Source organism: Rattus norvegicus, chromosome 10 (assembly GCF_036323735.1).
Source record: "Rattus norvegicus strain BN/NHsdMcwi chromosome 10, GRCr8, whole genome shotgun sequence".
NCBI classification, from domain to species: domain Eukaryota; kingdom Metazoa; phylum Chordata; class Mammalia; order Rodentia; family Muridae; genus Rattus; species Rattus norvegicus.
Window position 1 is genome coordinate 16,172,187 of NC_086028.1, and position 12,341 is coordinate 16,184,527.

Genomic DNA, 12,341 nt, shown 5'->3' on the forward strand with positions numbered 1-12,341 from the left:
CGCCTGTGGAGCTCACGAGTCAATGTCAGATGCCTCCCTCAGCCATTCTCTTATTTTGTGAGACAAGTTCTCTCACAAAACCTGAATGAGAGAAATTCCCTCTCTTATTTTGTGGGTTTGTGGGATGGGTAGACTAGCTGGTCACTGAGCCCCTGGGGTCATCCTGCTGTAACGGGACCCTAGACCTTAGCACAAGTGACACTGCTGTGTTAGGGGAGCCATTCTGACCTAAGAAACCCCCATGTAGACACCGACCCCTGCCAAAGACCATCACTGCTAATTCTGGGGAAGTCCGTAAATGTACCAGCCTTGCTTTTATGGCTTCTCTGCTTATTGTGACCGTTCTTGTTAATCGAAGTGTGGTAAGCCAGAAGGTAGGCTTTGTGCATAAGAAGACAAGAATGGCACTGCTGTATGACTCGGGTGAGTTCCCCATGCAGCAGCTGACAAGTGAGAGTAAAAGATTTTCTGTTTGGTTGTGCATCCATGTGTCCTCTGGTGGAGTTACCTTCCAACATTCTGAAGGACCTAGAAAATTTCCAGAGACACCAGGGTCCTCAGATCCCCTGGGCCAACAGCCTGGGGGAACTAGCAGTTCCCAGGGGGTACACTTTGATATGTCCCAGGAACTTATGTCTCTTCTGTTGACCTAGAGGCTTCTGATGCCTCCGCCCAGACAGAGAGTTGTCTGGATCTCTCCTCTCTGGAGATGAGTCTGCATATGGTGCCTTCTGCATAGGGCTTTCAGGAATCACTGTATACAACCCTAATGCCAGTGAATGGGGTCTGTGAGAGATGCCTGTGTGGAGGCCATCCCCCGCCGTCTTTATTGTCATCTATGTGTCTCTGTGGCTTTGGGGGGTTAGAGAAACAAATATAGACTAGGAGAGAGAGTGAGAAATTCCAAGACGCCATTGAAATGCATGTTAAAAACACTTCAAGGAGGAGTTTAGGACATGGGCAGCTATGGTGTCTGTGTCTTGCCTGGAGAACTCCGGACTTTCTATGAAATTGATTGACTGTCTTCCTCAGGAGTTAGGGGACCCAGTTAAGTTTCCCTGGGCACACAGATGGTTCAAGCTATCTGGTACATAAGGACCAAAGACCTCAGCTACCCCAACCAGTTTCCCTATATTGACCTTTGTTTGGTACAAGACCCACTGCCCTGGCTTAGAACCTGTGCCCTTTTACTGGGGACCTGAATCCTCTTGGTTTGTCCAGATTTCCCTGAGATTCCCAAACCTCTGTTCTCTCTGCCCTCCAGCGGAATGTCCATATGTCACAGTGTGGCCATGGGCCATGCCCAGGGGAGGGGAAATAGATCCCCTGAACTTGCTGTGGGGGTGAGAGAGGTGGTTTCTTTTATCTCAGACCCTGAGACCCAAGCTACCTTCTGAGTGGACTTCTGTAAAATATTGCACACAGGGACTACTGGGAAGAGAGGCCACAGAGAAGTATTCTCCTGGGGTTATGGGTCCACTAAAGAAGAAACAGTGCGTCAATGTACTCAATACTATGTCTATCCTGCCAACAGCCCTCTGCCCTACCAAAACACTGGGCAAACACTTTTGTGCTCAGTGGGGTTGTGCGTCCTCCTGGAGGCACATGGACTCCTTTAATCATAAAGATCCCACCACAGTCTGCCTGTTAGGCGATACAACCTCACATCTATAATGTTAGGGCCTGGCAGGAACCTGAAGGTCATCGTTGGCAGAACCTGGGGAGATGGGTTGGATGTGAGTTGTAGGGACCCAGGTAGCAAACTGACTACCCAAAGAACACCTTCATTAAGGACCATCTGGCCCATCGACACAAACTGACTATCTTGGTACTCCCAGAATACGACACCCCCTGTCACCAAGGGTCCCACAGACTCCAGTTTCCTCAGGAATTCCTTTGGGAACTGCAGTTCAAAGTCAGAGAGGCAGCATAAGCCAGCCCCTCGGTATTCAGGATGCTTGGAAGGAGTATTTAGTTCCTTAACCATTCTCAACCAGACACAGGCCCTAACTTCTGGCTATGCCTGGTCCCCCAGGTCCCCAAATTATGTTGGGATTGGAATTAATTGAACAGTAAGATCCACTTTCAAGCCTGAAAACTGTAGGTCCATCCTAGGCTCACATTGGGGGACCTCCACAGGAAAGGTACCTGCTTCATATCACCTGGCTATCTCCTAGATAGTTCCCCCCTATGAAGAATCCTGCAGCCATACACAGCAGGTTACTCCTAGGAGTGGCAGTTAAGTGTATTTCCAGGCCCCGGGGACTACCTGGGTCATTTACACTAATGGCTTTGCTCTGGAGGAAAACCCACCCCTTCGTGTCCTCATGCATGTTATACCACAGGTGTTCGTCTATAGCAGAGAAGAGGGCAGGGCCCACCTAAATCTAGATTTCAGGCTTCCTCATGCAGGGAGCCATCCCTGTTCTCATTCTCTTGTTGGTGGGGGTAGACATCACGGACTCAGCTGTGGTTGGAATTGTGGGGGATAAAATCTTCAAGGACCTCAGTGCTAGAGTAGACACGGAACTAGGCCATACGGAGAATTCCATTTCCTGTCTGGAAGCCCAAGTAGACTCCTTAGAGGAGGTTGTTTTCGGAATTGAAGCGGTTTGGACTTCCCCTTCATGAGACAGGGGGGTGGGTGTCTGTACGATACTGGGAGAAACGTGTTGCTTCTATGCCAACCAGTCAGGGGTACGTAGAGAAAGTTAACCATGGTCAGAAATAATTTATTGTAAGGGGAGAGAAAGGAGGTGGCAACAATCTGACAGTGGGTAGCTATCCTTTTCCTGCCCCTCCTGGTTAAGTACTCTATGTACAGCTATTGCTGGGCCATTGATCCTTTTGCTCCTAGATCTCACTGTAGGACTCTTCCTACTGATCTGCTTACATAACTATGTAAGACAGAGAGTAAATTATGATGTAATCCCCTGTCCTATAATGAGTCCACAATTTGGCTCATGCCCGTAGAAACAGTGGGAATGCAATGGGTCCCAGATCTTTGCACAGTTGACTATGCTAGAAGAACTATTCTGACCTAAGAACCCTAAGAACCTGCTGAAACAGGAACAAAGACCCGCTCCATCGTTCCCTCCAGTTCCGGGAAAGGCCCTAAATGTGCTAGCCTTGCTTTCTTGGCTTCTGTATCTCTGCTTATTGTGACTCTTCTTGCTAACCCAAGTGTGTCAACCCAGGAAGCAAGTTTTGTCTATAACTAGGCAAGGACAGCAAGGCTTGGGGTTGCGTGATTTGGGCGAGTTCTCTGCAGTCACTGGCTGGCGAGGATAAAGACTTTCTATTTAGCTTCGAACATATCCTTGTGTTCTCTGGCGGCACCTCACAACACTGTCTTCACCTCCCAGTGTAGGATTGCAGGCCAGCACAGCTCCACTCAAGTTTATGTGCGTACTGGGGTCAAACTCATGACCTCATGCTTTCCTGGAAAGTACTTTGTCCACTGAGTCATCCTCCTGGCTTATGAGTGAAGACTTCAATGGGCCTTCATTTGAACTTCCTTTAGCCTCATTATGATGTCATCTCACAATATACGGATTAGACTTGATCAAATTATACTTTCTGTAATGCTATGGTAACCACTAAACTCAGAACAAACCATTAGGCATAATGATGAGCACTCTAAAGTATCTTCAAAGGGACAAAATACGTAACAGAAGCAGGGAATTGGCAGAACCTGGCCCAGGGCAGGGTGGCCAGTCACAAAGGACCCATGACATATAGCAATGGTGGTACAATTGGGGAGCAGGCGGGAGCTGACCTAGGTGGGGCACATCATTGGGGGCTTCTTAGCTCACTCTTTCAGAAATTCGGACTCTGATATGAAGGCTTCCTGGATTTGTGCCCCTGCAAGTGTAGTTCCGTGTAGCAGGAACACATTTTGGAGACAGTGTTCATAGCACAAGCCAGGAAATAGAAAGGTATTGAAGGAGACACACACTCCATTTTGGGGCAACATTTTCAATGGTGTAAGAGCCTTCTTCTAGGCTCACCTCCTAAGGTTCCATAGCATCTAACCACCACCCCATGGGAAAAGCCCTTTCCATATGGACCTCCTGGGGACACATGTTCAGCCCATGTGAGCCTGGCTTCAGTGATGACCTCAATGCTTCCTGGCAGACAGAATCCAGAAAGGGCAGATGGGTGTTAGCAGAGGAAGAGCAAGGAAAAGCAGAGGGAATTGAATTATCTGTGTAACAGATTGCTTTTGGGAAAAATTACTCATGCTCATGGGAACTACACTAATGTATTGCCCATGACCTCAAGACCAAAATACCTCTTAAAGGTCAAACCACTTCAGTACTTTTGCACCACCATACATTTCCAAAATGAGTTTTAATGGGGGGAGGCTACATTCAGGCAAGACAACAGCATGGTGGGGAAGAGGCTTGTTAGGTAGGGGAGGTGAAATGGACCAAAGCGGCATCATGATAGTAGACAGGAGAGACTAACTAGGGGAGATTTGAAAGGAAGAGCAATCAGATGGTGTTTGGGAAAAAAGTGAGGGAGGAGATGTCAGGATCTGCTTGGTCGGGGTGCAGCGATTTCTTGGGTGGTGGAAGGCATGAGGTAGACATTTTCCTCAGAGACTTTGTACAGCAACCTGGGTCCCAGCAAGCAGCACAGACGTGCTTCCTGCTGCTTCTGAAGTCAGCGATGCAAAATTGCACCTGCATGGTGGGCGCTAGTCAGCTCAGGTTCTTGACTTCTTTTCATATAATTTTTTTTTTAAAAAGAAGAAGAGGGGCTGGAGAGATGGCTTAGGGGTTAGGATCACTGGCTGCTTTTCCAGAGGTCTTGAGTTCAATTCCCAACACCCATGTGGTGGCTCACAACCATCTGTAAAGACATCTGATGCCCTCTTCTAGCATGCAGGTGTACTCGCAGACAGAGCACTCATATGTTAAGAAAAGAGAGAGGGATAGAAGGAGGAGGAGGATGAAGAAGAAGAGGAAACAGTGGTAGTGGTAGAGAGGCTAAGGCACTCTCCAGTCCCTTTGTTAAAAGAGCAAGAATCATAAAGGCCCAATTTCATGACATAATCACCTCTTCCAAGACCCACCTCCAAATACCATTCCAGTGGGAATTTGACTCTGACACATACACTTGGCTAATTACATAAACATGAAGCCCACACTATATAGACTGGAGCTCAGTTTTGGACATGCTGGGATTCAGATGCCTTTAAGCCATTCATGTGATGCTAGTCAACTACATCATACATAGGTCTAGATTCCAGAGGAAACCTGTCATCGAGATATAAAGAGCCCTCTGTATCTGGGTGATATCCCAAGTCAGTGGGTGTTGTGGGACTGCTTCCCAGGAAGATTGACAGACTTGTATTCACCCTAGACAGAGAACCAATATCAGAAAAGAACTGATTCTACCCAGTCTAGTTTGGTGAGCCAGTGACTTTAATTTGGGTTACTCCCAGGAACTTACCAGGGGCTACATGGCTGAACATGTCTCCCAGCAACTATTAAATAATTATATGGTCCTCAGGGAGGGGTAGGGCCTCCTAAGCACCTCCCTCCCAGCAATCACTAACTACACACACACACACACACACACACACACACACACACACACACACATATCCTTAGGGAGAATCTAGGTCCAGCAGTGATGGAGCATTAATGGGTTCAGTTTTGTGTCTAGGGTGGGTAGTGGAAGCTGCTGAGAGTTTAGGAGGACGATGGTCAGATCACAGCAGAGTACAGTGCTCTGCAGAGGAGCCAGGCCTGCGGTCCACAACAGAGCCTGTGGTAGATGTGTTACCCTGTCAGACTTCCTTCAGGACTCAAGCCCATGTTTTCCAGCTTTTTACCGGTGGTTCCTAGGTCCTAACCCTTTGTGATAGTGGGCCTTAGATGAGAGCCACCTTGCCCAAGGCTTTGAACCTAGAGAAGGGCGTCCACCTGCATCTCAACTTGGCCCAAAGGCACAAGGCTACTCCAGCTTCCTGCTTCCTGTGGGATGGGCTAAGGACCGTCTTGAGACTGTCGTGTGCCTTTCCTTCCCTGCCTCTTCCCGAAGCACCATGTTAAATTCCCTGTGTTTACAGCTTCCACATTTTGTGAAACCCCTTCCGTTTAATTGAGCTTTACTGTGTAAGACACACCAGGAAGCCTGCTTATTAGAAGAGACACCAGTGTATTGTCTAACAAGAAAATGGACTCTCGGCTTGTTGCCCTCATACATTTCTAAGCAAAATCCAAAGAACGTTCTCAAAAAAACTTTATTCTGACCAACTTATCTTCCTGAGTGGACTCGTAGAGCTTAATTGAAGGTTCCTCGTAAGTCATCCTGCTTGGATTACGTCACCCTGAGGGATCACCCCTTGCTCTGGGGGGTCCCCTTCTTCATCTTTTCCTGGACCGGCTGGACGAGAACCTCTGACCTGACTTGCTATTGTTCCTTGTTCCTTTGCCTCAGAAGTAGCACCGCCCCTCCCGCCTTTTAAGAAAAAAGAGAATCCCTCACTTTTCCCAGCTCCCTGACTTCTGTTATTTGACATTTAAATACAGGGCGCCCAGTGATGTGGGAGCAAAGCGCCTTCCATGCCAGCTCCAGGAGTTTCTCAGAGCAGATCTGTGCAGAGCTCAGATTCCTATCAGACTTTTACATTTAGAATAAGGTTCTTAAGCCATCAGTGAGGTTTATAAGGAAGTATGCAAAGGGCTCTTGTTGTCCCTTTCATGGGGGGGGGGAGGGTGTTCCTGTACCCAGAAACAAAACACTGACACCTAAGATGTAGGAACCACTGACCCCAGAAGCACGCAGACCCTTTGAAATGGACATATGTAAAATAGTTCGTGTCAGGTAACATATCACAGGCAGTCAGCCAGAGAAAAAAACACCACATTAGATTTGTTGGGGTCCAAGAGTTGTCCCACAAGCCACACAAACACCGATCTCAGACAGGATTTATTAAACACGCACCCTAATACTGATCAATTAGGACTGCACGCAGCTCAGAATTCAGGGGCTGAGCCATGACCCCAAATATTCCTCAGGGTCAGTTTATAAAGGGAAAATACCCCATGAAGACTTCAGTGAGCTCATATGTAGGTGCAGGAAGTGCTGCCCAGTGGTCAGCTCTGACTCAAGCCAGTTTAGACATAACAGTTTAGATTGACCTTTAATTCGATGGGTCCTACATAAAGCTTAGCAAAATTTCTGAAGATTAACAAACCAGAACATACAGAAGATAACAGGATATATGATCAGCGTGACCTTGTTCTGAGTTAAGTTATTTTTCTGTGCCGGTGACTGGCAGGCATACCACAGCCACACTATGAAATAGCTGGCGGGCACGGAACAAAATGGCTTCAGCTATGCTGGGGGCAGGGCAGACCTCAACATGATTCCGTTTACTTCCCGTTTCCAATTCTGACAAGAGAGGGTCAGGAACTGGAGCTAAAACCATGGAAACATGCATTAGCTAAATTGAGATTGGGGTTTGATTTCCAAGGTGAAGCTGGCCAATAGGAGAACCGGGCAGGGACGTGTGGAGAATGAAGGAGTGCTGAGTGAGGGTCACCAGTGCACCGGGAGGAGACATAGCTTTCCTCCATCCCCGAGGCTGGGAGGTGGACGTCAGACCACAAGCTCTTGACATATTAAGGCAAGTGAAGGCATAATTAAACAATTATATGTTTGCTCCATATTTTTGGAAAGTCGTTTATATAGAAATAATGAGAATAAAGACTTGTGGGAATCAGAGAGACTGTGACGAGTAGCAGACACGTGTGTTCAGGAATTATTACTTGAGGAATGACAATCTATTCAAAAGATTCCTATGATGCAGCCAAGAAACAAAGGCCAGGGCTGGAGACTGGCTCAGTGGAGAAGCGCACTGGCTGTTTTTCCAGAGGGCCTGAGTTCAGTTCCCAGACCTCTGGTTGGGTAGCTCACAACTGTCTGTAATTCCAGCTCCAAGGAACTCAGTGTTCTGTGCTGGTGTCTGAGGGGCAGGGGCAGGCAGGCATATGCACCACACCACACCACGCTCACAGTAGAAGACTTATGTATGCAAATGTCGTGGGTTGGCCTGACGCTCTTTGTATTCTGATGTTAATAGTGCTTCCTTAATGGGGGTTGTCCCTCCGCCCCGCCCCCCACGAGCAGACCATTATCAGGCGATGTCATGTAAACCTTCTTCCCATTTTAACCGGTCAATAAAAGGCTAGAGCCTTGGTTGGGCAGTGCAGGGGAAAGGTGGGACTGGAGGCTTGAGAGTGGGGAGCAGGTAGGAGAGGAAGAACATGCAGGAGAGAGAGGGAGGACGGAGGAAAAGGAAGAGAAGCCACCATAGACCAGAACCACAAGGCTGGGAGAAACCCCAAGTAGCAAGGGGTCTCATAGTTGGGGAATGAGTTAGTGTAGTGTCAGATCTGCTCAATCTAGCCTTATAGCTAATAATTATAATATCTAGATTGTGTGATTTTTATACAGGTTTATTAGGGTTGGAAATTCCAGCAACATTAAAAATAAAACAAATAATTAAAAAAATGAAAGGAAACAAAGTCTGAGTATAAATGTCTGAAAAGAGCTAATAGAAAACCATGGAAATTACGGGTTTGAAAGGAAACTACTGAATAGGACCACAGAGCCATTTTTCATCCATAAAAACCAAGGCCTTGAGAAGGTAGGGCACTGGGAGGGTGTAATGTAAGTCACAGGCATGATTCAATATTTATATGGGAGTCCATAGCTGACATGACTTTGCCTCGTGTTCAGAGAACACCGATAGGAATAGCTCACATGTGAAGCTATGAAAAATTAATATATTTCACAAAGCAGAAAATATACACAATTCTACTTGCAAATCATGTACATCGTAGTAACAATAAAATCTAATATTTTATAGTTAATATTTTATGCAAACATAGAAAGAAATATCTGACTATAAAGCACTTCAAAAATGAGAAGGTAACGGTATTCAGAGGCAAAGTGAGATCATTAAGTCTTTCCAGTATAAAGGAAACAAAAATAAAGGAGGTGTTTGTTGCAAGAGATTAAAAAGAGAACAGCAATCACAATAAACCTGAGGAAATCAAGGAGATGAAAACACATTTTAAATTAATTAATAAAATGAATACATTATAATCCTGAAATCAAACTTAATGCAGTTCAATGACATGGTGGGACTCAGTCTCTGTGGTAAATGGATACAGTAATGAAAATGAACCTTTACCTGATGCTCTACAAAATTCCAGATGTTGGGGTTGGGGATTTAGCTCAGTGGTAGAGCGTTTGCCTAGCAAGTGCAAGGCCCTGGGTTCGGTCCTCAGCTCTGGAAAAAAAAAGACAAAATAACAAAATTACAAAATTCCAGATGTGAATAGCACGTGAGTGCTCCATTGCTGGGACAAAATACATGGGGAAATCACCATACAGCAGGGAGGATTTCTCTTCTGGCTAGTGATTTCAGTCTCTGGCCATCCGGAACCACATTTTCAATGGCCAGTTTGTAGGGCAGACCATTGTAGCAGGACATGTTGGCCTAGCTCCACTCACCAAGCTTAATGGAAGATCTGGTTATTAAAATACTAACCTAGAGGAGGTAATAGACTGTGACCCCAGGACTTGGAAAGCTGAGGCTAGAACATGGCAAGTCTGAGGCCAGCCTGGGCTACATAGTAAGGTTTTGTCATTTAGTGCTGACAAGATGAAATGTTTTGTCCTTCGAGGTGTTGTTAGGAGCACTTTCTATGTCTCAGCTCAACTGGTCTTTATGGTGACTTGCCGTGGTGTTAGTCATGTGTTCAATTTACAAAGAGGAGATTTCGGTACAAAGAGATCAAGTGACTTTTCCAAGCTCACAGACAGTGCGGTAAAGATCTGACCCCAGGCAGTCAGTAGAGTGTTCATAGACAAAAAAAGACAGAGTGGGGATGGGCGGTGGAGGGATGGAAGTGATCAGAATGTATTATATCCACACATGAAAATAAATAAATAAATAAATAAATAAATAAATAAATAAATAAAAGCAAAAAAAAAAAAAGCATCTGTGTTATCCCAGAGAATCAGAGATCGGATCTCTTTAGTGCTGAGGAAGGACCCTGATGGTCTCAATTCTGACAAAGCGAATGAAGCTTACGGGACATTCAAGCCATATGGTTGAAAGGGGAAATGGCTCATGTGGAAGGAAGGAGAACACTTAGGGAACTTGGGAAAGAGCCCTGAGCACTTGCAGGGGACCCACAAGACAGCTCACAACCATTTACTCTTCCGGCCTCCTCAGGCACCAGGCACACATGTGCACATGTATAAATGCAGGCACGGCACCCATGCTCATTAAAAAACAACAAAAACTAGTAAATGAATGGATGAGCTGGTTTGTTTTCATCCATTCATCCATTCATCCATTCATCCATTCATCCATTCCAGTTCCGGTTCTGGTTCCAGCAAGCAGTAGAGCTTGGCAGCTTTGGTCACGTGGTCTAGATAGTGTAAAGGACACAGGAGAAGTAAAGGTGTTCTGGAATCTTTTTCCACTGCTAAGGAAAGCTGCTGAGGCCGGCTTTTGGCAGGGAGAGTCTCACTGCACAGAGGCCTAGAGAGGCCACTGAGTGGAGCTGCGAAGGTGAAGCCTGAGTGGTCTTGGAGAGCCTGAGATGTTGGAGACGCCAGAGTCATGAGATTCCAAGGAGAGCTGAGGTGAGAGGGAACCAGCCCGAGAGAGAGAAGTATGTGGCAGTCAACAAAGCTGAAAGGAGTTGGAGATCTGAAGAGCGCTTTGTCACCACACATGGACACATGGAGTCTGGGGTTGGCCCTGCTGTGTTTGTCTTGCTTTGGCCCAGTATTTCCTCACCACACTCCCCTTTATATCCTGTGCCATTGTATGCTGGAAGTCTGTGATCAACTTTCTGACTTTTATTTTACAGGGTGTTAGAGTTAAGAGCTTGCCTTGAGTCTCAGAAGAGATGGACTTTTAAACAGTCTTAAGACTGAAAGATTGTGAGGACTTGAAGTTGGACTGAATTTTTCATTATGATATGGTTATAAGTGATTGGAAATCAGGGAGTGGAATGTGGTGGTTTGAGTGAGAATAGCTCTCATAAACTCATACATTTGCATGCTTATTAACCCCCAGGTGATGAACTATTTGGGAAGGATTAGGAGGTGTGGCCATGTTGGAGTAGGTGTGGCCTTATTGGAGAAGTATTGTTAGGTGTAGTCTTTGAGATTTCAAAAGCCCACACCAGGCTCACAGTCTCTCTCTCTCTCTCTCTCTCTCTCTCTCTCTCTCTCTCTCTCTCTCTCTCTCTCTCCCCCTTTCCCCTCCCCCTTCCCCCTGTCTCTCCCTTTCCCTCATCTCCCTACTGCCTGTGCATCAGGATGTAAAACTCAGCTTCTGCCTGCCTGTTGCCATGCTTCCTGGCTTGAGGACCTAACCCTCTGAAACTAAAAGCAAGCCACAATTAAATGGTTGCTTTTGCAACAGTTGTCTTGGTCATTGTATCTTCACAACAATATAACAGAAACCAAGACACTAGTCTATTTCTGTCATATATGCTATGGCCAAAGTTTTTAGTTTTTATGTTCTGAGCAGGGATTGGAAAAGGTATCTCCTCTTCATTGGAAACATGGTGCCTTCTGGCACAAGTCAAGAGTGATCACTTGTGCAGATTCTGAGAGTTCAAAGGAATATGTGTTGTTGTTGTTGTTGTTGTTGTTGTTGTCGTCGTCGTCGTCGTCGTCGTCGTCATCACACCTTCTAGAGCCTCTGATTTTCCCAACTGGGGCTTACACTGGGCACCGCAGAGCCAGCCCCACACTAGTATTTATGGTTGAATTGTGTGTCTCCAACCATTACACCACCAAGAGTGACTGGTATTGAAGGAGAATCGAGGGAAAGGAAGAAAGGTGGATAGGGAAAATCTTAGACATTCTCTGGTTCCGTTGTAAAAGTGTTTTTCAGCGAAGGATGTAGGCAGTCTTTGAGGCTCAGCTCCCTACAGTGTGCCTGTCTCAACACCTTTGTGGTCAGTCGCTGATAGGAGCAACCTGATGGGAAGAAAGACCTCATAGGCATGCAGCAGTTGCCTCACAGTGCAGCCATTGGCCATTCTGTGCCTTGGGAGGAAATGTGAAAAGCTGTTTCCACAGCTCCAATGTGCCCAAGTTAGACATTTCTGTCACTGCAGTGTCTCTCCACTCCCAGACCTCCACTGTCCAATCACAGAAGTTTATTCCACCTTTGTATAAGCTAGCACACAGATTCTGAGACGAACCCAGACTATCCAAAAATACTAATCTTTTTTTTCAGGTTATATCAGATATGAAAATATCCTGATCTTTATTAGTTCCTA